Consider the following 26390-nt stretch of genomic DNA (forward strand, 5'->3'; position numbering starts at 1 on the left):
GAGGCTGTTACAGGTGTGCCATTCTGCTGCCCAAGTGTGCTATGGGTGAAATGTTAAACTGAGATACTGTTTGCTTACTCTTAAGGTCATCAAAGATTTCAAGGAGCAATTTTGAAAAGTTACATGGAAATTATCTTGAGTACATTTGGCGATATTACTTTCTTAATCAGAAATACTAAAACAGCATAGAAATGTACACTCAATCAAGTGCTTGATATATCTTTGTGACATATTGCCAGAAGTTGGGGATCCTGTGCTGAGTGACTCAATCCTTGAATCCCCAAAATGTTTCCATTATCTACAAAACATACATCAGAAATGTGATGAAATGCAATCCATTTGCCAGGATGAGAGAAACTCCAACAATGCTAAAGAAACAGAATGCCACACTGGACAAATCAACCCATTTTGTCCCCACTTAATTAACTTCTCAAATTTGGTTAGGATAAAAAGGGAGGTGTACAAGAGGTATAAAGAGCAGGGAGCTGAGAAGTTGAAGGAGGACTACAAGGAGTGTCGAAGGAATCTTAAGAAATAAATTAGAAAGGCCAAAAAAAGGCATGAAGAGGCTTTGGCTGACAGAGTAGAAATAAATCCAAAGGGTTTCTATAAGTACATTAAAAGTAAACGATTAGTGAGAGATAAAATTGAACCCCTTGTAGATAGCGAGGGTAGGCTGAGTGAGAAGTCTGAGGAAATGGGGGAAATTTTGAATGATTTCTTTGCCTCAGTATTCACTAGGGAAAAAAAATGTTGAACCAGTTGGAGTAAAGAAAAATAGTGGGGAGGTCATGAAGCATATAAGGATAACCGAGGAGGTAGTGATGGCTGTGTTAAAAAAGATAAAGGTGGATAAATCTCCCGGACCGGACAAAATATTCCCTAGGACACTCAGGGAGGCTAGTGGACAGTTAGTGGGGCCATTAACAGAGATATTTAGGATGTCACTGGCCACGGGGGTGGTACCAAAGGATTGGAGGGTGGCGCATGTAGTTCCTCTGTTTAAGAAAGGGTCCAAATGCAAACCTGGGAATTATAGGCCTGTAAGTCTGACGTCTGTGGTGGGCAAGTTGATGGAAAGTGTTCTGAGGGATGCTATTTACAAATTTTTGGAGATACAAGGATTGATAGGGAGTAATCAGCATGGTTTTGTCAGGGGTAGATCATGCTTGACAAACCTGATTGAGTTCTTCGAGGGGGTTACAAAAAAGGTTGATGAAGGGAAAGCTGTGGATGTTGTCTATTTGGACTTTAGTAAAGCTTTTGACAAAGTTCCCCACAGGAGGTTAGGAAAAAAGGTGGAAGCGTTAGGTATAAATAAGGAGGTAGTGAAATGGATTCAGCAGTGGTTGGATGGAAGGTGTCAGAGAGTAGTGGTAGAAAATTGTTTGTCCAATCGGAGGCCGGTGACTAGTGGAGTTCCTCAGGGTTCGGTCCTGGGTCCACTATTATTTGTTATATATATTAACGATCTGGATGTAGGGGTAGAAAATTGGATAAGCAAGTTTGCGGATGACACAAAGATTGGTGGTGTTGTGGACAGTGAGGTAGATTACCATAGATTAAAAGGTGATTTAGGAAGGCTGGAGGTGTGGGCTGAGAAATGGCTGATGGAATTTAATACAGATAAATGTGAGGTGCTGCATTTTGGAAAGGCAAATTTAAATAGGTCATATACATTGAATGGTAGACAATTGAGGAGTGCAGAGCAACAAAGGGATTTAGGAGTTATGGTAAATAGTACCCTCAAGGCTGATACTCAGGTAGATGGTGTGGTGAAGAAGGCATTTGGAATGTTGGCCTTCATAAATCGGAGTATTGAATTCAAGAGTAGGGAGGTTATGATGAAATTGTACAAGGCATTGGTGAGGCCAAATTTGGAGTACTGCATACAGTTTTGGTCACCAAATTATAGGAAAGATATAAACAAAATAGAGAGAGTGCAGAGAAGGTTCACGAGAATGTTGACAGGATTTCATGGTCTGAGTTACAGGGAAAGGTTGTGCAGACTGGGGCTTTTTTCTCTGGAGCGTAGAAGATTGAGAGGGGACTTGATAGAGGTGTTTAAGATTTTAAAAGGGACAGACAGAGTAAATGTGGATAGGCTTTTTCAATTAAGAAAGGGGGAGATTCAAACTAGAGGACATGGTTTAAGATTGAAGGGGGAAAATTATAAGGGGAACATGAGGGGAAATTTCTTTATGCAGAGGGTGGTGGGGATGTGGAATGAGCTTCCGGCAGACGTGGTCGAGGCGGGATCATTGGTTACATTTAAGGAAAGACTGGATCGTTACATGGATAGGAGGGGACTAGAGGGGTATGGACCGGGTGCTGGTCAGTGGGACTAGGAGGGTGGGGATTTGCTACGGCATGGACTAGTATGGCCGAACTGGCCTGTTCTGTGCTGTAAGTGGTTATATGGTTATATCTATTCATTCTCTCTCTCTGCAACCAGCAATGTTGTCTTTGCATTGTGTGCCATATGCAAAATGGTAACTCTTCAATTTCTTTGACAGAAAAGAGGAAGGTAGAAGGTTGTGGAACTGGAAGAGAGGAATAATAAAGGAAATGGGACAGAGAGAAAAGAGAGGGAAGAAAGAAAGAGAAGAATTGAAAGGAAAAAAAGGTGGGAGGGAGAAATTAAAGAGACAGGAAAAGAGGAAGAGTGAGAAGACAGAAAGAAAGATGGGTTGCAGCAGAAAGAGGTGAGAATTAAGGATTGAGATGTAGTTTGGGGAGAGAAAAGAGAGGGAGTTGGAGAATAAGAGACAGGGGAGAAAAAGAGGCAGGGAAATAGTAAGAAATATAAATGTTTGCAGGGAAAAGATTAATAGCAAAGAAAAATAACAATTCTTTGCAGGGGATTGTTGAGTTGGAAAGTGTCCCAGGAGAGAATGAGGAGTAGAGTGAAAGAATAGAAGAGAATAGAATGAGGGATTCAGAGGGGACACAGTTCAGAAAAGGGCTGTTTGCAGATGACACAAGGTGTCAAGGTGTAGTGGACCGAGAAAGGCTTTCAAAGTTTGCAGTGGGATCTGGACCAGTTAGATAAATGGGCTACAAAAAGACAGATGAATTTAATACAGAATTTAATTAGGTGTTGCACTTTTGAAGATTAACCCAAAGTGGGACATACATGGTAAATGGTAAAACACTGAGGAGCATTGTAAAACAGAGGGATCTGGGAATACAGATGAACAATTCTCTGAAAGTTGTACACAGGTAGGTACAATTATAAAGAGAACTTTTAGCACATTGACATTCATAAATCAAAGTATTGAGTGTAGGAGTTGGGACGTTATGGTAATTTGGAGTATGGTGTGTAAATTTAGTCACCAAACTACTTGAAGGATATCAATAAGACAAGAATGTGGCTGGGACTTGAATGACTGATTTAGAGGGAAAGGTTAAACAGGTTAAGACTTTATTCCCGGAGTGTAGAAGAATGAAATGAGATTTGTCAGAGGTATGCAAAACTATGATTGGTGTAGCTCAAGTAAAATGTAAGCAGGCTTGTTCCACTAAGGTTTTAGAAGATATAAAAACTAGAAGTTATGTTTTAAGGGTGAAAGGGGTAAAAATTAGGGAGAACCTTAAGAGGAATTTCTTCATGCAGTGGGAATGTGGAACATGCTGCCAGCTGAAGTGATGAATGCAGACTCAATTTTGACATTTAAAGAAAATTTGAAAGGTACATAGATTGGGAGATATGGAGGGATATGGTACAAGGCTGAAGGGCCTATTTCTGTGTTGTCATGTACTATGGTTCTATGGAGAAAGGCTGGAGAGGTGAAGGAAAACAATGGAAGGAGGGAGAGAATGAGTGTGAGGAAGGAGAAGGGCAGGATGAGGGAGGAAAGAACAGAAGATTGTCTCTTACCCCCATTTTCACTGTCATTCTAATATCCTAATTTCTCTTCCCTCTTTTATTCAACCCCTCACGCTCACACTTCAGGACTTCAGAGTTCAGCTCTTTATGATTTTTTTTTTATTTTTACAGACTTACTTCCCTCCTTACATCCTTCTCCTATATAATTGATGAAGTTATTAATAAACATATTTTCTTCTGGCTATCCATCTCATAGGATGAAGATGATTGTTCCTTTCAGTTCGTTTGTGAGGTTTGATAATGAGGATACCCCACTCCTTAGAAAGGAACAGAGGGTATACGTGAATGGATTTAGGTGAGTAGGGGTTGCACAGGTGCAGACCCATGCTCTCGACATCCCTTCCTGGATCCAGTGGGATCCTGAGATCCAAGACAGCTGGGGGATGTTCTGTTGCAGTGAATGGCCAGACCAAGCTTCGATGCATGGGATGCCCTTTCCGTGCTTCAAAGTACACATTTTCTGGATGGCCGTTAATCCTAGAAGAGGGTTTGTCTACCCTTTGACAGGTTTTTTTTTCATCCTGCAGTGTGTCTAGCCACTCTCCAGAACAGGCAAGCCTGGTGGGGAGTCTGTTTAGTCACCGACCACCTGACCATGCAACAGCTAGTACTGGGTTACATGGTACCAGTAGAACTTAGACGAGTGACCTGACTCATAAATTTATATTAATACAGAAAATTATCTACCTTTCTTCACACACACACACACACACACGTGATGTCTGCATTATCTTCTTTGCAAATAGGGAGAATTAATCAAACTGGGTATTAATATAATTCAAATAGGTTTCTATATTTTAACAAATGTGTCACTATTCTTCTTTATATTGTAAGTGATCCTCTCTGAATCCTCTCTGGGGGAATGCAACTCTGGATTTCCATATTCCATTGTGAGATGGTTACTTGGGAGTCAGACTTCCATGAAACCGCTATACACTTCCAGACTACAGCTAAGGTGACCTTCACAAAACAAGTTTGGTGTTTTAATAACTTAAAACTCATGTTGGCAATGACTCCCAAAAGATACACTCCCAGATCTTGTGGAAAATCCACTTTCGCAATTTTATTAAGAATGTCCCCCATATTCACCAAAAAAATCCCTACCTCTGTATGCAACCAGGTGGAGTGGACAAAAATTCCAACCTCAACACCACAGCTATTGCACATTTCTGAAAAATCAGATTTTGATTTATGTATATTTTGTGATGTGAGTTATAACTGATGTACAAATTTTCATTGCACCAATTTATATCTGAATTGTATGATTCCAGTCATACTGTTCATACATAGGTCTCGCCACCACTCTTCATTAAATTTTGTATCTAAGTCCGACTCCCAGCTCTCCCTAGCTCTATGTAAATTTGGTTTTGGACTCTCACTTTGGAATATGTAATAGATTCTAGATATAAATTTACATACATTCATCTGTCGAATTATATCATATTTGGTCCTAATTTTCCCCTTAAGGAATATTTTAGTTATAGAAAGCAGAAGAATGTTCCAGTAGGAAAATCATATTTACTTCTTAATTGTTCAAATGTCCTAAATTGGCTTTGTATTCTGGATACGTCTCATCCAGGATCTCATAGTCAAAGGTATTAAATTAATTTGGGTCAAAGGCATTTTTGGACATGTCCCAATTTTTAATCCAAAACATTGGTTTATTTTTTTTTCCAAATTTACAGTGTATATTTTAGTATAGGGTCATTTGATTTCTTTGAAATTAATTTAGTATTCCATTTGTAATTAAATTCTTGTGCTGTCTTTTCATCTATCAAATACAGCCCAATTTGTGCCTAGGATGGGCACAAATAAATTATGCAATAAAATCTACTTAGGCTGCCCAATAACATATATATATATATATATATATTTTTTTTTAAATCAGGTAATTTTAGACCCCCTAAGTTATTAATTTCTCCATGGAGATTCTAGCCACCTTACCATTCCATAGGATTCTGCTGACACCTTTGTTAAGTAGCTTTAAAAACCTTTGGGGTAATGAAATGGGCAACAATTGAAAAAGATATTGAAGTCTTGGCATCACCTTCATTTTGATACAGTTTACCCTGCCTATATATGTTATTGGCAGAGCTCTAAATCTAGTTAGGTCCTCCTTGATCTTCCAGGTCATTAAGATTCTCTCCCAGAATCTTTCTCAACAGCCATCATCACAATCACCCCAAAAAGACACGGATCCCTAAAACCTTCTTCCTCTAGACCAATCTATTTATTGAATAAATATTATAAAATTATTCCCAAAACATTAGCTAACAGATTGGCAAAAATTCTACCAAAATTAATGAATCCAGATCAAACTGGATTTATTGAAAGAAGATAATCAACATAACTAGATTACTTTCTATAATAAATTTAGCACAGGCAGGACTGGATCTGGGTGTGGCTGTAGGTCTAGATGCGGAGAAGGCTGAAAGATTGGAATGGGACTTTCTTTGCAAGATATTAGAGAAATTTGGATTGGGCCAAGCATTTATTAATTGGGGAAGACACTTTAACATAAATAGACTGATGCCTCCAATTTTTCCATTGAATAGGTCCAGTAATCAAGGCTGCCCATTATTCCCTGCACTGTTCATACAGGCCTCAGCGCTGTCAGCTAGAAAACCACTCAAGGCAGGAGAACACTTGAATTTGGAACATTGAATATATTCAGAAATAATGTTCAGCTTGTTCACAATCAGTCTATTCCTCATTGGTTGAACGAACAAAAGAAAGGCTTAAGTAAAAAGCAAAGAAAAATACTAATTAATGCTAAACAAAGGAGAAAACAACAGAGTACTTAGTGAATATGACTCATATAAATTGAAGAGACTGTAGGGCCTTATTACCTGAAACTCTAAGAGCTTAGAGCCTTTTTAGAAATGGATTGAACATCAAGGTCAATTTATGCAACAGTTTCCTTCTGTTGTTGAAACCCCTCTCCTTTAATTATTTCAGAGAAAATTGAACATGGGGCCATTATTCACTCCTCATTTGCATATACTTTAAATGATATTATGCAGAATTAGTAGGTTAAAGAGGAGTTTACTGCTTTTGAGTAGAGAGAATTAAAAAAAAATCTGTTCTGAATAATCTGCATATGACTGCCATCATTATATTTTCAAAATGTGATATTTTAAGATGTGAACATCTGTAAATGGAGGTGGAGTTGGAATTCAGGAATACATGAAGGAGACTTTTTTTAAACGAAGGTAGACTGTGAAAAAATATATCAAAATGGACGTGCAGGAAGAATGTGGTGCCTATTTGGAATCAAAGTGACACACCTTGTTAGGTCTGCTTTGTTCATGAATGAGTGAGTCAAACACCAGACTGAGTCGAAATCAAGGTTCTTTGTTCTTTATTGCCGGATTGTAACACTTGCAACTAACAGTGTTAGTTGGAGAAGGCGCATTCTGCCATTATCAGCAAGTGGTGTTTTTTATATACCTTAGGAGACGTACTTAGTAAATTATCATACCATGACATGGTCCAATGAATAAACTGTTGCTATCCTTCTCTGTTAGTCTGCTGCACATCATTCTTGTTAGTGCAAAGCTTATCTTGAGTGTACAAGGTCACATCTGCATTCTGTTACTCCTTAGTACTGGGTGACTCCTTCTCCGGTCCCATCTCATGATGTTTTTACCTTACAACCTACCATTTACATTTGGAAATTATCTTTGCAATTTTTTGCAAATAATGAAACTGAACTCAGGCTAAAATGAGTGAATGTCTGATGGAAACTGAATGGGACCACAGGGGGCAGCAGATCCAACAGATCAAACACTGCATTATTTACCCTGGTATACCCCACATCTGCTGCTTGACTTGGATCAGAAACATCCAGAGATATAAAACTGGCAGTTTGGGAGAACGGAGGGAAACACAGCTTGAGTGGTTTTCTGTGGTAGCCCACAGAGATTGACTTTACATTAGCTGGGAAAACATTCTCATTCATCAACTCCATTCACTAACGATCAAATAAACACTCCCCTACTCAAAAAGTATTTAAATCTTTGCCCTCAAACCCTCCCACAAAGCATCCATTAAAAAATTTCTGCAGCCTCACCAGACCAACTCCAAACCATAACAAACGAATGATAGCTGACACCCAGGAGAAAGCAGAGGCTGGAATGTGAAGCTAAATACAAGCTGCTGGAGGAACTCAATGGGTCAAGCAGCATCAATGGGGGGAAAAATGTCTACTTGGTTCACCAATCCTGTTTTGGGTGGCTATCCCTGCCCTCCCACCCTATTTTCTTCATACTTTCTTCTCCATCTCCACAGTCTCATCAAAGCAGTGGTTCTCAACCTTTCTCTTTCCACTCACGTACCACTTTAAGTATTCCCTAAGCCAGAGGTGCTCAGGGATGGTTTATGGGTGGAAAGAAAATTTTTGAAAACCACTATTTTAATCGTACCTAATTGACTCGTTAGGTGCTCAGTTTCAGAACTCCGAAGGAAATGGGTCAATGACAATTTTTCTCAAGCAAAATATTTCAGTAACAATTGGGTCTAAACTTTCCCTTCCCACTCACCTACCACCTTAAGCAATCCCTTACTATTCACAGAGCACTGATGGCCTAGGGATTACTTAAAGTGATATATGAGTGGAAAGAAAGAAGGTTGAGAAACACTACATTAAAGGGTATTGATTCAAAACATTGACCATTCATTTTCTTCCACTGTTGTGCTTGAGCCCGAGTTCCTTTATCAGATTGTGTTCAGAAACAAATGGAAATGTATTTTGGACCACATTTAAGTTTTTAAAAAAAAATCTATCACCAGAAAATTTAAAATGTAATTTCTTATTAAATTTGAGTCAAACCAGGCTTGTTGAGACAAATACTCTCCACTTTAAGATTGATATCCAAGTTAAAACTTGTAACAGATCCAATTTTCCTTTCAGTCATAAATATGATGTTTTTTTACTGCAGTTTGCTTTATCAGACCTTAATTTCAGTCTGAGTTTATGATTATTCTTGCAGCCTCTTTAAAGCAGAGACTTATATTTGCATATATTTGAGAGAAGGAAATTTAAAAAAAAACATTCTCATTGTATTTAGAGTGTTCAGGTGAGGACTGAGAGTTCTGTAGAACTGAACAAATTTGTTCAGTGTACAATGACCACCATGTTGAATTAAGGAGGCAGGGACTTCTGAAATATTGGTTTGGAGAACCAGTACAATTGTAAATCCACACTTCAGAACTGGCTTATGGGTGTTTAATGGCTTCATCAAGGAAGCTCAGTCTAACAAGTAATGAAGATTACTTATTTAACCAAAATATTGACAGATAAATGCCACATTCTTGCTGGGTATTTTGGCCAATTAATCTCATCCAAAAATGAAGCCCAGTGGATGATAAGGGAAGACTGTAGACATGTTAATAAAAGGACTGGACTGCAGTCTGAGTGTGAGAAGTAAAGAAAGTTAACTGACATCCCTGGTATTTTAAAATTAATTTGTTCCCAGTTAATCTTCATGCACTCCTTTTGGATTGCATGAATTAATGGAAGACTTGGAGGCTGAGCTTTTCTTCTACATCCCCTTGTGGAGGAGGAGTTTGTGTGGGCTTCAAAACTTATCAATTGACAACTCACACATTTACTCACGTGACTCTGCTCTGAATGTCAGCACAGCTTAGAGTCAGACGTTTGACCTTCCTTTGGTGATACTTGATGTTATAGGATTTGAAATGTGTACCTTCTGAATGGAAAGGGAGAAAGAAAGGAAGTGGAGGAAAGTGAAAAAGTCAGAAAGGGAGGAGAGAAAGGAAGAGGGAGAGGAGAGGAAAGGAGAGTAAACAAGTGGAGGGAGGGAAAGAGTGGATTAAAAAGCAGTAAGCAAGGAAGGGGAAAACATAAACAGGAGAAAGATAGGAGAGAGATTAAATGAAATGGATAGAAGAATGGAGATAAGGAAGAGAAGAGAGAGTAATTGGAAGGCAGGAAAGAGGTTCACCTGGCAGGTCTACACCTTAAACAGACCGCAACAATGGTTCCCCCTCAACCCTTCCATTGACTAACTGACAAGTCATTGAGACTCAGAAAGTGCTGAATGTGAGATAATAGATTAAAAATTCAGTTTTCTTCCAGACCAGACCCCCACAACTATAACATAAAACCTGTATATACATAAATATATATATGCATTTTTCTTTATTTATTGTGGGGCCTCCTTTTTGTGGGGCCCTAGTTCAGCTGCACCATGGTAAATCGGGCATTGGAAAAAAAAAACTCGATAGTGTCCCTGCCTTGGTGCCCTAGCACATGTTTACTTTGCTTAATGGTTAATCCAGGCCTGCAAGTTCCCTTTCAAGAAGGGGATGAGAGTTCTCGATCAGTACAAAGATTGCAAAAGATGGTAGGAAAATATATGAATAATACTGAATCAATTTCTAACTCATGGGCAATTCCTGAAGGAGGTATGCAGCTTCTGAACAAAAAAAATGCTTTATTTTCCCATTAATGTCCATGGATTTTTTTCTGTTTTCCCCTTCCAGAAAGTTGCACCACTATCAGTGTGGGTATGGTGGAAGGGGTTCAGGCAGGGGTATAAAGGTATTCACATAAGTGGTGTCCTGTCATAACATGCCAGAAATGAGGAATAGAATGCAATATTCATGGACCAAATGGTTTTGCTTTTCTCCTCATATCGTATTTTGCATGCATCTATTCAGAGAGCGTTCTGAAGGTGATACATTGATTTGATATCATTATTCATTCTGTTCAGTTAGAAAAATGAAAATGCTGTGGTTTTTTTCTCTCTTTAATCACTGACATGGAGCTATTAGAAGAGCATAATTTAGGTGCATATCTTATGTTTGTGTGTGCATGTATCACAAATATTGCTCCAATACAAATTGCTGCAATGATCAGTGAAGATGTGCACTTACACCATGATTTCATGCATAAACCCTTGCAGGCATTTTAGCTTGATTTTATCATTCCACACATGCTTTGGGGAAAGAAATCTCTTGCATATCAAGGATGCACATCCATTTAGTTACTCGATATGCAACGGCATATTTTGAACATAGAGAATTAGTATTCAACTCAAAAACAGAAAAAGTCCACTTTCAGCTTTTCTTTTAACTGGTTAAAATCCAATTGAAGTCAACGATAATTATTGTTTCCAGGAAGTTATTCACTGGTTCAGATAAAGGTCACCCAAATAATGAAACTTTGATCTTAATGTCCAATTTGCCTTTGGCAAAGAGATTACTTGATGATAATCACACTAACAGTATAATATATTTTTTAAAATATTTTTGTAAAGATCAGAAGACAATTGGATTGCTTTGGCATCAAAATTTCACAACAGTCTGTTTTAGCTTTGGGAGCTAAGATAGATTAAATTTAAACTTTAAAGGGGTCTAAATCTTGCATACTATACAGCAAATGCAAAGAAGGATCTTGTAAATTGTATTTTGGAAACAGCGACTTTTCTGTCAGGGTGGAGAAATTTTATGGTTTTATTTCTCCCCTTCAGGTTGGGATTTGGATGAAATTAATTTTCCTTTTATGTTTAAGCTAACATTAAAATGTACAGTTCACTGGGGTTGAACCTGTGTTTTTCATCTTTCTTTAGAAGTGACTTTGTAAGGAAAGAGAGGTGGGAGAAGAGGATCCATTGATGAGTCAGAAGATTCAAGTCTCAACATCCATTCTGGGGTATTCTGAAAAAAAGGGAAATGGGACCCTTTCCCCCTCCTTATCCTTCTCAGAATCAGAATTTATGGTCATAAACAAGTTATGAAATTCGGTGTTTTGTAGCAAATCATAGTGAAAGCACACATTTTATAACCATCCTATAACGTTAACGAGAAAAAATAATAATGAGATTAGTGCACAAAATGTAAGGCGGTGTCTTTGGTTCATTGATTACTCAGGAATCTGATGGCAGTGGGGAAGAAGCTATCCTTGACCCATTGTGTGCTGATCTTTAGGTTCCTGTACCTTTTCCCCGATGATAGCAGAGTGAAGAGGACATGGCCTGGATGGTGGGGGTCATTGAGGATGGAGGCTGTTTTTTTTTTTTTAAGACACCACCTTATGTAGATGACCTGGATGGATTGATGTCTGGTGCCTGTGATGTCACAGGCCGAATTAACAACCCTCTGGAGTTTATTCTTGTCCTGAGAGTTGGCACTTCCAAACCAGGCAGTGATTCAACCAGCGAGAATCCTCTCCATAGTACACCTGTAGAAGTTTACAAGTGTCTTTGGTAACATATCGAACTGCCTCAGACACCTCACAGACCTTTCGCCCCAACTCATCCACACCAAGCATTTGACTTAGTTGCTTTTCCCTGATTGATCCATATTCTAGCCATGTTGAAGAAAAAAATAAATCCTGACTTAAATAGATACTTCAGAAATGAAAATAATTCCTCATGGATTAATTGGAAAGTAATCCAACTTTAACTTTAACACAACTTAATTCCTAGTGTTTGGCTTGCATGCACAAAGGGGTAATAGAGATCGTAGAGGTGTTGCTTATTAAGCAGCTGAGGAGAAAGGAGAACTGGGGATGGTTGTGTCAATGCATTTGAAGTTAAAGGTGCTGCAGCCCTTTCATCCTTCATGGGGAACTTGGGTAGGACGGCCAGTGGAGGAATCATCTTTTCACCTTTTTAGTATCTTTGAGTCTTGTTGATATTCATGAAAATGATGAGATTATGATTTAACCTCAAGTTGAAAGCACCCAGATGCTTCAGATAAGTCCTTCACTGTGAACCTTTTTTACTGTTTATGCCCCAGGCAATCATCTACTTGCCTCTCTTCAGCAACCCTTTTACCACCAGTCCCAGTATAACCATGTAGTTCAACTCCTGAGATAGGATTCCAGCAACAGTTTTATATCATTGATTGACTTCCATTGCAAGTTTGAGCTGATGCCGGTAATGATAGGGATCATGGCTGCAAGGCAATGAGCAATGCCTTACTGTTTGTTAGACATGGCTGCCAGTAGGGGACTGACACATAGTATGTGAGATCTGTAATGGAGGCTTGCAACCTTATGGCATGCCTCAGGGTGCTGTTTACAAAAATTTTAAAGTAAAGAAATGTTTCCTTCATCCATCTGTTGTCTAAGGAATCAAATGCAACAAAGCAAGGTTCATGCAGTAGATGAAAGGAAGATAGAGGAATTCTATGTAGATGTTGTGACTGAAAACAAGAAAAGAAACCAGAGATTGGATGTTGTAATTAAAAGTGAATGACATATACATTTCAGTTAAATTGGATACTGGTGCACAAATTAATGTAATATCAGAGAATAATTTCAAGAAGATTAGACCTAGACCAAATATGTATGGAACAAAAGTGAAGGTGACAGGATATTCAGTTACCGATATACCAGTGCAAGGAGAATGCATGGACAAAGTGAAACACAAGGGAAATCATCGTGGTACCAAAGGATGTACAGGCCACTACTTTTAACAGCCTGTGAGAAACTGAACCTGGTGAAAAGCGTCTTCATTGTGGAAAATGAAGGAGAGACAGTCTATGATGAACTCATGAATGAGTACAATGACCTATTTCAGGATCTAGACTGCCTTCCAGGAGAACACACGATGAGAGTGGATAAATATGTGCCACTGATAATACATCCATGCGGAAAAGTTCCATTTGAGCTTCAAACGCAACTAAAGGCAGAGTTGGACAGGATGGAAAGCCTGAACATGTTTCAGAACAGATGAGTTAATGGAGTGAGTGGACAAAAAAAATGGAAAGCTTAGAATTTGCTTGGATCCAAGAGATCTAAACAGAGCAATAAAGAGAGAACATTTTAACCTTTCGATGAATGAAGAAATCATGTCACAGTTTGCAAATGCAAAGTTTTTCAACAAGTTAGATGCATCAGGAGTTTGGCAGTTAAATTGGATGAAGTAAGTTCAAGACTGTGCATGGTCTATAGTCCATTTGGCAGATACAGATTCCTAAGTTTACCATTTGGAATTGCCTCAGAGCCTGAAGTTTATGACAAAACTATCCATATGGTCTTTGAACACCTGGACAGAGTTGATACCTCAATGGATGACATCATAGTATGGGGAACCATGAGAATGGAGCAAGATCAGAGGCTAAGGAAAGTGCTGGAAGCAACAAGGAAAGCAAACCTGAAGCTTGGGGTGACAGAATTAACATTTGTAGGAGATATTATTGGCAGTGAGGGCATCAGACCAGATCCCAGAAAGGTGTGCATCATTGGGAACATGTCAAGGCCACAATGCAAATAAAGGACATACAGAGGATTAATGGAATGGTCAACTATATGGGTAAATTCATATCCATCCTCTGAGAAAAGACAGCTCCACTGAGACTAACAGAAAATAACATTGAATGGGAGTTGGATCATGACCATGAAAAGTCGTGGAGGGAACTAAAGAAACTGCTCACAGAGGAAACAGTTCTGAGGTTTTACAACCCAGTGAGACCCATCAAGATATCATCAGATGCATCACATAGTGGGCTCAGTCCAGTTCTTCTGCAAAAATATGATGACTGGCAACCCATTGCATATGCATCACAATCAATGACAGGTGCAGAGACACGATTCGCTCAAATTGAAAAGGAGCTGCTCAGCATCACATTCGCCTGTGAAATATTTCATCAGTTTGTATCAGGACAAGCAATCAGTGTAGAGACTGACCATAAGCCCTTGATTGCATTGTTCCAAAAGCCATTACATGAATATACAAAGAGTAATGATAAGGCTGCAATGCTATACACTGAATGTGGCGAACACTCCGTGTAAGCTAATGTACACAGCAGACATGTTGTCAAGAGCTGTTGACACGAGAGAGCTCGCAAACACCAAAATGGATGAAGACCTGAATGCCTTCGTGGACATGATCACAAGTGCACTGCCCATATCAGATGCAAAAGTGGAGCTCATGAAGTCAGAGAAAAACAAGGATGATATGCTGAGTCAACTGAGAAAAAAGCATCTTGGAAGGATGGTCCAACATGAAGCAAGACTGCTCACCTGATGTTTCAGGGTGCTGGAATTGCAGGGCAGAACTATCAATGGTTGACGATATCATCTACAAAGGAAGTAAAATCCTTATCCCAAAGAGTCTGAGAAAAGAGATGCGAAAAAGGATTCATGGAGGACAACTCAGAATCGAGAAATGTAAGAGAGAGGTGATGTACTGGCCAAGAATCAACAATGATATAACAAATGAAGTGTCAAACTGTACAATATGCCAGAAATATCAAGCAAGCAATCCTGCAGAACCACTAAAGCCAAACCCAGCACCACACAGATCTTATCAAAAGGTAGGTGATGACCTTTTTGAATGTCAAGGGAAGGACTACTTTGTAGTCACAGACTATTATCCCTGTATCTAGAGGTGTTTAAACTGTACACCATCCCCACTGCAGATGTTGTAATAATAGGTATGAAAGCCATATTCTCCAAACATGATGTGACAAGTGAGGTCTTCACCTACAATGGACCCCAATTTTGCAATTTAAAGATCTAACAGTTTGCCAAAGAGAGGGACTTCGTACACATCACATCAAGTCCTTATTTTCCACAGTCCAATGGTCAGGTGGAAAAATCAGTACAGTCAGTGAAAAGACTGATGAACAAGGCAAAAGGCAGTGAAACAGACTTCTACCAGAGCATGTTGGTATACAGCACAATGCCACTTGAGAGTGGTATGCCATCAGCACAACTCCTTATGGGACATAGACTAAGATCAAACCTACCCATTCTGGAGAACCTCATAAAAACAAAAGAGGGGGAGAAAGTGAAGAAATTTAAAGAACAACAGAAAGAAAAAGTATTACTTTGACAGAGGAACAAAAAACCTACTGGAACTCTACACAGGTGACAAAGTAAGGCTAAAAGACAAAACAAACTTATGGATTCAGAAGGGAACTGTCCTTAGTGAAGTCCACCAAGATCATACACAATTCAGTCAGATGAAGTTGCAGTTCTATGAAGAAATAATTGAGATCTTCAAATGGCACCAGCCACAGTAGATGGAAAATGGATACTGTTGAATAACCTGAATGCACATCTGAGAAGACATCATCTGAGATAACAAATCAGAATCAAGTACAAATCAATCAGGAGATCGTCAAGGCACGCGAATCCTCCTAAGAGATTCATTGAGCAAATTTAAAGACTCCTGTTATAGAATGAAGTAGTGCTATCTTACTCACTCTTCAAGTTTTTGTGTTTGCAAATGTGAACACACAAAAAAAGTTTTAAAACAATATTGATAATAATGAAAATGTAAGTTCTTGGTGTTAAAGTTAAAATTGAAGAGTGATACAAAGAAAATAGCTAGTTTTGTTTCAAGAAAGGGAGATGTAATGATACTGATCATGGTTGCAAAGCAACTAGCAATGCCTTTCTATTTGATTAGACTTGGCTGCCAGCAAGGGGCTGACACACAGACAGCTTGCAAAATCTGTAATGGAGGCTTGCAACCTCATGGCAAGCTGCATGTACTGTTTACAACAACTTTAAAGTAAAGAACCTTTTCCTTTATCCATGCTTTGTCTAAAAACTCATACATATGAATACAAGATGAGCATGTTTATATGATTATTGTTTATAATCCTTGACACCAGCTACTTCCTCAAAGCCCTTGAAGATGTATACAAACAGAGGGTCCATATTATTTTGAACTCCTTTCATATTTTACCTCTACCCTCTTTGCCACAGTATTCTTGATGGTCACATAGTAATTGCATCCCTTCTAAAATTCTTCCACTGCAATACTCAAGAGCAGCCAATAGAAAGCTCATCCAATGGCTCCTACTGAACAAAACCTCTTCCATTCCATTTATTATATTTGGAGAATACCTGAATGTGATAATTTGAATAGAGAATTTGGGGAAAGAAAATCAATATTGAATGGATATATTCAAATTAAATTTAGGCATACATCATGGCAACCCACCTTTCCGGCCCACAAAAAATTGCCCCCCTCCACCACAAAATGAAACAATTAACCTATCACCCCCTTACATTTTTGAAGGGTGGGAGGAAAGCAAAGCACCCAGAGGAAACCCATACAGACACGGGGAGAATGGATAAACCCCATACAGTCAGCCTTGGATAAGAACCCAGCTTCCTGACACTGTAATAGCGTAATGCAAACTTCTGTGCTAACTCTGCTGCCCAAGATAATGACATTGGTATTCTGCTGCTATATCATTTGAATAATAGATCAATACATGTGGACCATATTAATTTATTGATGCCTCTATTTGATTCAGTTAGTAGCTTAGTCCATATTGGCTCAGCCACATGAAAGTATGCAACCATTAATTTCCTTTAGCATTTCTCAGGTACTTCAGGTCATACATACGAACACAAGATGAAGCAATGACTGAGCAAAGACTTCCTCTTTCCATGACGTGAAATAAGATTATGTTGCATTATTCACAGCCTCAAGATGTTCCAAATCAGGTAATTTAAAAGTGCAGAAGATGCTACAATATTCGATTTTGCACATCTTCATCCAACATTTGCTGAAATGTTTATTGATTCTAAAAAGAAATAAACCAAATCAATCTTGGTTATTCTGCTTAACTGAATCTTCACTGAATTTCAAAATGTTGCCATTTTATTACAGCTGCTTCAGAAGTGGTCCAACCAACAAATACACATTGTGACAACAATTTGCATTCATATATCTTTACCAAAATGCCCAAAGCAACGAAAAGGAATATTGCCAGATAAAATCTGATGCTAAACCACAAACATATTCCAGGACATAGAGATAATAGCTTTTTTTTTTAAAAAAAGAGCTGGGCTTGAAAAGCATCTTCATGGAGGAGGGGAAGCCGGTGAGTTTCAGGAAGCCTTTTGTCTCGTCATTGCTGAGGATGATGAAATTGGGATTCACCTGGAGATCAGTTGCAAATGAAAAATTGTATCAGTGCTGGAAAGAGAAATAGAAACAGAAAATTTTGATCATACAGAACTACTTTGATGGGTGCTTGATGGACAGGTGGGCAGAAGTGGGTCTGTTTCTCTATGACCCTAAGGCATGGTGGAATGTGTAGCAAGAGAAAGAAAGCAAATACTCCAGGTCAATAATCTTTTATCCAAATTATTTTATCTTCTGTCACCAGATTGGATCAACCTGGAGATTAGTATATGATACGCATGCCACTAGTGAAGACCAATTTTGTTGAAATGATCTGGGAAGCGTGGATTGGGATATTGTTATCTGGCAAGGATGTGTTCAGTAAGTGGAAGGCCTTCAAAATGTAACATTTTAAGAGTGCAGAGTTTGTATTTTTTTTGTGAGGATTAAAGGAAATGTTAAGAGATATTAACCATCTGGTAGATATGAAGATAGAGAGGTGTGTAGCAGGTATAGGCAATGGAGCAAATGAGATACTAGAAGAGTATAGAGAATGTAAGAAAATACTAAAAAGAAAATCATGAAGGCAAAAAGAAGACATGAGTTTGCTTTAGCAGATAACATGAAGGTAAACCCAAAGGGTTTCAACAAGTGTGTAAAGAGTAAAAGGATAGTAAGGGACAAAATTGGTCCCCTAGTGGTTGTCTATCTGTGGAGCCTAATAAAATGGGGGAGATCTTAAACAGTTTTTTTTTGCATCAGTATTTACTCAGGAAATTTGTATAAGGAGGGGAGGGAAAATAAACAGTAGTGGCATGGAACATATAGAGATTAAAGAGGAGGAGCTGCTTGCTACCTTACAGAGAATAAAGGTAGATAAATCTCCGGGGCCTGATATGATATTCCCTTTGACCTTGAGGGAGACAAATGTAGAAATTACAGGGACCTTGGCCGAAATATTTAAAATAGCCTGAGCCATGGATGAGGTGCCACAAGATTGGAGGGTAGCTCATGTTGTTCCATTGTTTAAAAAAGGCTCCAAATATAAACCATGAAATTACAGGTTGTTAAGGCTATTGTTAATAGTGGGTAAATTATTGGCGGGTGTTCTGAGAGATTGGATATACAAGTATTTGGACAGCCAAAGGCTAATTAAGGATAGTGAGCATGTGATATGTGGTAGGTCACGCTTAACAAATTTTATAGAGTTTTTTGAGGAGGTTATCAAGAAAGTAGATGGAGAGGCTGTGGATCTTGTCGACATGGACATTAATAAAGCCTTTGGCAAGCTCCCATGTGGGAGGTTTATTCAGAAGGTTCAAACACTAGGTATCCATGGAGAAGTTATAAAATGGATATGAAATTGGCTGAATGAGAGAAGACAGAGAGTGGTAGTGGATGTTTCCTTCTCAGACTGGAGGCCTGTTATTAGTGGTGTGCCTCAGGGATCAATGTTGGGACCTTTGTTGTTTGTATCAATGATCTGGATGATAATGTGGGAAATTGTATCAGCAAGTTTGCTGATGACACTAAGTTTGGAGGCATTGTGGACAGTGAGGAAAAATTTCAAAGCTTCCAGAGGGATCTGGACCAAATGGAAAAAAAGGGCTGAAAAAATGCAGATAGAATTTAATACTGACAAGTATGAAATGTTACATTTCAGAAGGTCTAACCAAGGTAGGACATACATAGTAAATGGTAGGGCACTGTGAAGGGCAGAAGAACAAAGAGATCTGGAAATACAGATATATAATTCCCTGCAAGTGGTGTCACAGGTAGATAGGGTTATAAAGAAAGCTTTTGGCATCTCGGCCTTCAAAAATCAAAGTATTAAGTACAGGAGTTGGGATGTTATGGTATGTTATAAAAGACATTAGTGAGGCCAGATTTGGACTATTGTGTGCAGTTCTGGTCATCAAACTATAAGAAGGATATCAGTAAGATTGAAAGAATGCAGTTTTGGTCACCTAACTACAGGAAATATATGAATAAGATAGAAGAGTGCAGAGAAGAATTTTTAAGAGTTGAGTTGCAGATAAAGATTAATCAGTTTGGGACTTTATTCCTAAGAATGTAGAAGAATGAGGGGAGGAGTGATAGAGATTTACAAAATTATGAGGGGAATAGACAGAGTAAATGTGAATAAGCTCTTTCCACTTAGATAAATACAAGAGGACATGGCTTAAGGGCAAAAGGTTTAGGGGGAACATCTTCACTCAGAGAATGGTGAGAGTTTGGAATGAGCTGCAATTAGACATGGTAAATGCAAACTCAAAACGGTCAACCAGTTTATCTATCTCGGCTGCACCATTTCATCAGATGCAAGGATCGACAACGAGATAGACAACAGACTCGCCAAGGCAAATAGCGCCTTTGGAAGACTACACAAAAGAGTCTGGAAAAACAACCAACTGAAAAACCTCACAAAGATAAGCGTATACAGAGCCGTTGTCATACCCACACTCCTGTTCGGCTCCGAATCATGGGTCCTCTACCGGCATCACCTACGGCTCCTAGAACGCTTCCACCAGCGTTGTCTCCGCTCCATCCTCAACATTCATTGGAGCGCTTTCATCCCTAACGTCGAAGTACTCGAGATGGCAGAGGTCGACAGCATCGAGTCCACGCTGCTGAAGATCCAGCTGCACTGGGTGGGTCACGTCTCCAGAATGGAGGACCATCGCCTTCCCAAGATCGTGTTATATGGCGAGCTCTCCACTGGCCACCGTGACAGAGGTGCACCAAAGAAAAGGTACAAGGACTGCCTAAATAAATCTCTTGGTGCCTGCCACATTGACCACCGCCAGTGGGCTGATATCGCCTCAAACCGTGCAGCTTGGCGCCTCACAGTTTGGCGGGAAGCAACCTCCTTTGAAGAAGACCGCAGAGCCCACCTCACTGACAAAAGGCAAAGGAGGAAAAACCCAACACCCAACCCCAACCAACCAATTTTCCCCTGCAACCGCTGCAACCGTGTCTGACTCTCCCGCATCGGATTTGTCAGCCACCAACTAGCCTGCAGCTGATGTGGACATTTTACCCCCTCCATAAATCTTCGTCTGTGAAGCCAAGCCAAAGAAAGATAAGTTTTAATATTAAATTGGATAGATACATGGATGGGAGTGGTTTGGAGGGTTATGGAATGGGTGCAGGTCAGTGGGACTGGCAGAATGATGTTTTGGCACAGATTAGAATGGCCAAATGGCCTGTTTTCTGAGCTGTAGTTTTCTATGTTTCTAAACATGGTGGAAGTGTTAACAAGAATGTGAATTTTAAGATCAAAGTTTTATTAGATAATAATTTGATGTCAACTTGTGAACTTTGGGATTCCATATAGATATGATTTATTGGAAGGTGAATTCCTTTTTATTCTTAAATTGGCAACCTTTTCCTTGGGAGTTTGATTCTGAATAAAAATTTTGAACATATTGTGATAAACTGTACTTGCATTGTGGGAAGGTGCAGAAGCCATTGTGAACCTTAGACCTAAGTACAGTTAATAGAAAACATATCCTATGTTTTCCACCAGATGATTACATCAGTAAAATTTAGCTCTCGCCACTTGATGCTTTTGACCATCAATCAAATGCCCCAAATAAACAGACAATTCCCAATTACAGCAAACTGAAGTTCAAAGCAAATAAATTGTGCAAGAAGTTCACCTTCAGTCCCAAATTGCATTCAATGACATTGGCAGGTTTGTTTGTATGTAGAATGCCTGTTGTGTTTCAACAATACCAAAATGATTAAATATCACATGCTCGATATATCATGTAGCAATCTGATATCCCATTTTCTGAGAGCAATTTTATTCTCTACTGCTTTCAGGAAGCCAGAATACATTTGGCTCACAGAATGAAGAATATATTGAATATTTGCAAATATCCAGAATTTTTATGTATTCACAGACATTTTCTGTAGACAAACTCTGTTTCTATGACTCCATCATTCCATGTTGGTGGCAGGACCATGAAGCAAATTCAGCATCAGACAATATCAATTTGATACTGGAAGGTACGCAGTTAGAATATTTCTCTTGGACTTTGGACATGAATCAAATCATAAACACATTTAATTCAGTATTTAGTCAAGTCATTGAGATAATTAGATGATTGAACTGCACGGAGTCACAATTAAATATTTTGAGTGTTTTAGTTAGAGTGTATTCTTATTGTCTTTTTTTTATCATTTTGTTTTTGGAAATTAGACAGTTTAAAAATTGTAAAATAAAAGTGGCCCTTAGAGAAAAGGAAATTCCAATATTTTGTATGTATTGAAATTACATTGCAACTTGAAATCTAATCATAATTTTTGTTTGTTTACTCTACCTCGATCTATTCAAGGGTAGAATTGGGGTTGGAATATCTTAAGAATCATTTTGGCAAACTGAGCTCAGCTCAGTTCTGAAATTCAAGGGAAAATTTAGTTCCAAGCCCTTATGGACCGTCACCATCTTAGTTGTTGGTGCACATTTACAGCTATGAGGGCAAGAAAACTCAGATGAACTAAAGATGCTAATTATCACAAGAGAATGATTAAGAAAAGCTATTCTGGCAAGACTCTGCAATTGTACCAATGCTTAGATAGGCTTTTTTTTTACTCATTCCTAGCAAAAGACTTCAGAACGGTTCTTAACAAATATGTATGGTATGTAAATGTTGGAAGATCTGACAGGAAATAGATTTGGAAGGGCTATCTGCTTTCTCTATAGCCAGCAACTTACAGCACCCCTGCCTTAAATACCCAACTTGCTGCTAATTCTCAAACATGGATATGATGAGAATCTATTCATTTTAGTTGTAGCAATGATCAATGCAGAATCAAGACTAACCAAGCTTGATTAAATATAAATTTTTACAAGACCATCCTCATTATTTCACAAAACATGATGAATAGTTTCAGTGCTTGAAGTTAGAATATGTTTCCTTTGCTATTCCTAATACCAAGGGAAGATAATGCTATGCATCTTAAAAACCATTCCCCATTAATAATGAGAATTAAATAACAATATTGTTGTTTCATTATCTCAAATTGAATGATCACTCCTGAAAATATCTCTAAAATCATTTAATTTATAGCTATAATTTAAATAAATTGTATGTCTTTCCTTTTATTCAACTCACTATGAAAGTGTGTGCACATTCCAATTTTGATTTTATTGAGATCAATAAGCTTAATCATAAATCAACAGATTGTGTTTTTACTCTATGCTTCAGGAAGAGATTGATGTATTGTATTGTCAGCTTGAGGAGTTTTATCCACGTCTGGTGGGCAAACCATTGTATAAACATGTTGTTTTCAACATCCAAGTGATCTTCCTTCAAGTCATCCCCAAAACTAGCTACCATTAGTCATCAAAGGTAGGTCAAAATACAACCCAACTACAGAACAGGGGTTTAGGCATGTTATATTCTGCAGGGGAAAGATCCATTTTATTTTTAACCACTGCCACATTTCAATTCCTCGATTCAATCACGGAGTCAGAAAGGTTCTCAAATCAACTTAATGTGTTCAAAAAATGAAAATTTTCAATTGTTTATTGATCTCATTGCAATATTCCATTTGTCAAGTTGGAACCACCCTCGAGTAAATGGAAAAAAAAAACAGAATGAAACATGTATAGTTTTTTGACATTATGATGAGTTCATTTTGTAAACTTAATTGGAAAATTAGACTAAAAACTAAATGCTATATAAAATCAGATACCAGTAAATTGCAAAACTATTATTACCCTCCAGCTTATATGATGAGGAAATCAACCACTTGAAACTCCTTAAAACACTAACTAGCCAACATGGAAGTCTTGATTGGGTGGTGTTTATGAGCGGGGTTGACAGTGGATAGACAATGGAAAGCATTCAAAGATCTAATGGAAGAATTGCAGAAATCGTTTATACCGGTTTGGCATAAAAATAAACCAAAAAAGGTGACTCAACTGTAGATAACAAGGGAAATTAGAGACAGTATTAGGTCCAAAGAGAGAGCATATCAATTGGCCAAAAAAAAAACCAAATCCGAAGACTGGGAACAGTTCAAGATGCAGAAAAGGAGGACAAAGGGATTAATCAAGAGGGCAAAAATAAATTACGAAAGTAAGCTTGCGGCAAACATAAAAACCAGCTGCAAAAGCTTTTATAGATATGTCAAGAGGAAAAGATTGGTGAAATCCAGAGTAGGTCCCTTGCAGTCAGAATCAGGGGAATATATAATGGGGAATAAGGAAATGGCAGACCAATTAAATTCTTACTTTAGTTCTGTTTTCACAAGAGAGGATACAAATAAACTCCCAAGGATGTTGGGAAACATAGAGACTAATGCAAGGGACGAGCTGAAAAAAATAAATCAGTATTTCTAAGGACATGGACTTAGGGAAATTGAAGGGATTGAAGGCCGATAAATCCCAAGGGCCTGATAATCTACATTCTAGGTTACTTAAAGAAGTGGACATTCAGATAGCAGATGCTTTAAGAAATATTTTCCAGAACTCGATAGACTCAGGATCAGTACACATGGATTGGAGGGTCGCTAATGTTACCCCACTATTTAACGACTGGCATGCAAAATCAAGGCTTATGGGATTGGGGGTAAGGTATTGATGTGGATTGAGAACTGGCTGGCAGATAGAAGACAGAGAGTTGGGATAAACAGCTCATGACTGGCAGATGGTGACCAGTGGGGTGCCACAGGGATCTGTACTGGGACCTCAGCTGTTCACAATTTACATTAATGATCTAGATGAGGGGATTGGATGTAATATCTCCAAATTTGCAGATGACACTAAGCTAGGAGGGGTTGTGTGCACGGAAGAGGGGGTCAGGAAGCTCCAGTGTGATTTGGATAAATTGAGGGACTGGGTAGATACATGGCAAATGCACTACAATGTGGATAAATGTGAGGTTATCCACTTTGGTAATACAAACCGGAGGGCAGATTACTATTTGAATGGCAGTAGATTCGGAGATGGGGAAGTGCAGAGAGACCTAGGGGTTCTTGTGCACCAGTCACTGAAGGCGAGCCTGCAGGTACAGCAGGTGGTTAAAAAGGCAAATGGTATGTTGGCCTTCATATCAAGAGGGTTTGAGTATAGGAATAAGGATACCTTACTGCAGTGCCTTGGTGAGACCCCACTTGGAGTATTGTGTGCAGTTTTGGTCACCTTATCTGAGGAAGGATGTTCTTGCAATGGAGGGAGTGCAGAGGCGATTCACCAGGCTGATGCTTGGAATGTCAGGAATAACTTATGAGGAAAGATTGCGCAATTTGGGATTGTACTCGCTGGAGTTTAGAAGATTGAGAGGGGATCTCAAAGAAACATATAAAATTCTGGCAGGACTGGACAGAATGGACGCGGAAGGTATGTTTCCAATGGTGGGGGAGTCTAGAACCCAGGGCCATGGTTTGAGGATAATAGGCAAACCATTTAGAACCGAGATGAGGAGGAATTGTTCACCCAGAGGGTGGTGAATCTGTGGAATTCATTGCCACAGAGAGCAGTAGAGGCAGGTTCATTGAATATATTTAAGAGGAAATTAGATATATTTCTTCATTATAAGGGAATTAGGGATTATGGAGAGAAGGCAGGGACGGGGTACTGAACTTTAAGATCAGCCATGATCTCATTGAATGGCAGAGCAAGCTTGAACGGTTGAATGACCTACTCCTGCTCCTATCTTCTATGTTTCTAAAATGTCTGAGGAAAGTGGGATGATGATTTCTGGTGTTATGCATTTTTTTAGTTCAGATGACATGCATTCTCAACAGATTGTAGATAGCATTACTTTTCCAGATGCCATATCCATTTTTTTAAATTCATTAGTGGATAATGAAGAAGGTTTTCAAGGATTGCAGAGGGATTTGGGCTGCTTAGAAAAGTGGGCTGAAAAATGGCAGATGGGAATTTAATGCTGATAAGTGTGAGGTGCTTCATTTTGGTAAGAAGAATCAGAATAGGACATACGTGGTAAATGGGAGAGCATTGAGGAATACAGAAGAGCAGAAAGATTTAGGAGTAACGGTACATCGTTCCCTGAAGGTAGAAACTCACGTGAATAGGGTGGTGAAGAAGGCTTTTAGTATGCTGGCCTTTATCAATCATTGCATGGAATATAGGAGTTGGGAGGTAATGTTGAGATTGTATAAGACGTTGGTGCGGCCTAATTTGGAGTTCTGTGTGCAGTTCTGGTCGCCTAATTATAGGAAGGATATAAACAGAGTGGAGAGAGTGTAGAGAATGTTTACCAGAATGTTGCCTGGGTTTAAGCATCTGGAGTATGGGGAGAGATTGGACAGATTGGGTCTTTATTCTTTGGAGCGTAGAGGGGATTTGATAGAAGTATTTAAGATTATGAAAGGGATAGACAGACTGGATGTGGATAGACTATTTCCGTTAAGAGGAGGAAAGATTAAAACAAGAGGACATGAGTTAAGAATTAAGGGGCAGAGGTTTAGAGGTAACATGAGGGGGAACTTCTTTACTCAGAGAGTGGTAGCTGTGTGGAATGATCTTCCAGGAGAAATAGTGGCGGCGGAGTCAATTGTATTATTTAAGAAAAAGTTGGACAGGTATATGGATGAGAAGAAGATGGAGGGTTATGGGCATTGTGCAGGGAGGTGGGACTAGAAAGGGGTGTTTGGTTCGGTGCAGACTAGAAGGGCCT

Source organism: Narcine bancroftii, chromosome 1 (genome assembly GCF_036971445.1).
Source record: "Narcine bancroftii isolate sNarBan1 chromosome 1, sNarBan1.hap1, whole genome shotgun sequence".
NCBI classification, from domain to species: Eukaryota; Metazoa; Chordata; class Chondrichthyes; order Torpediniformes; family Narcinidae; genus Narcine; species Narcine bancroftii.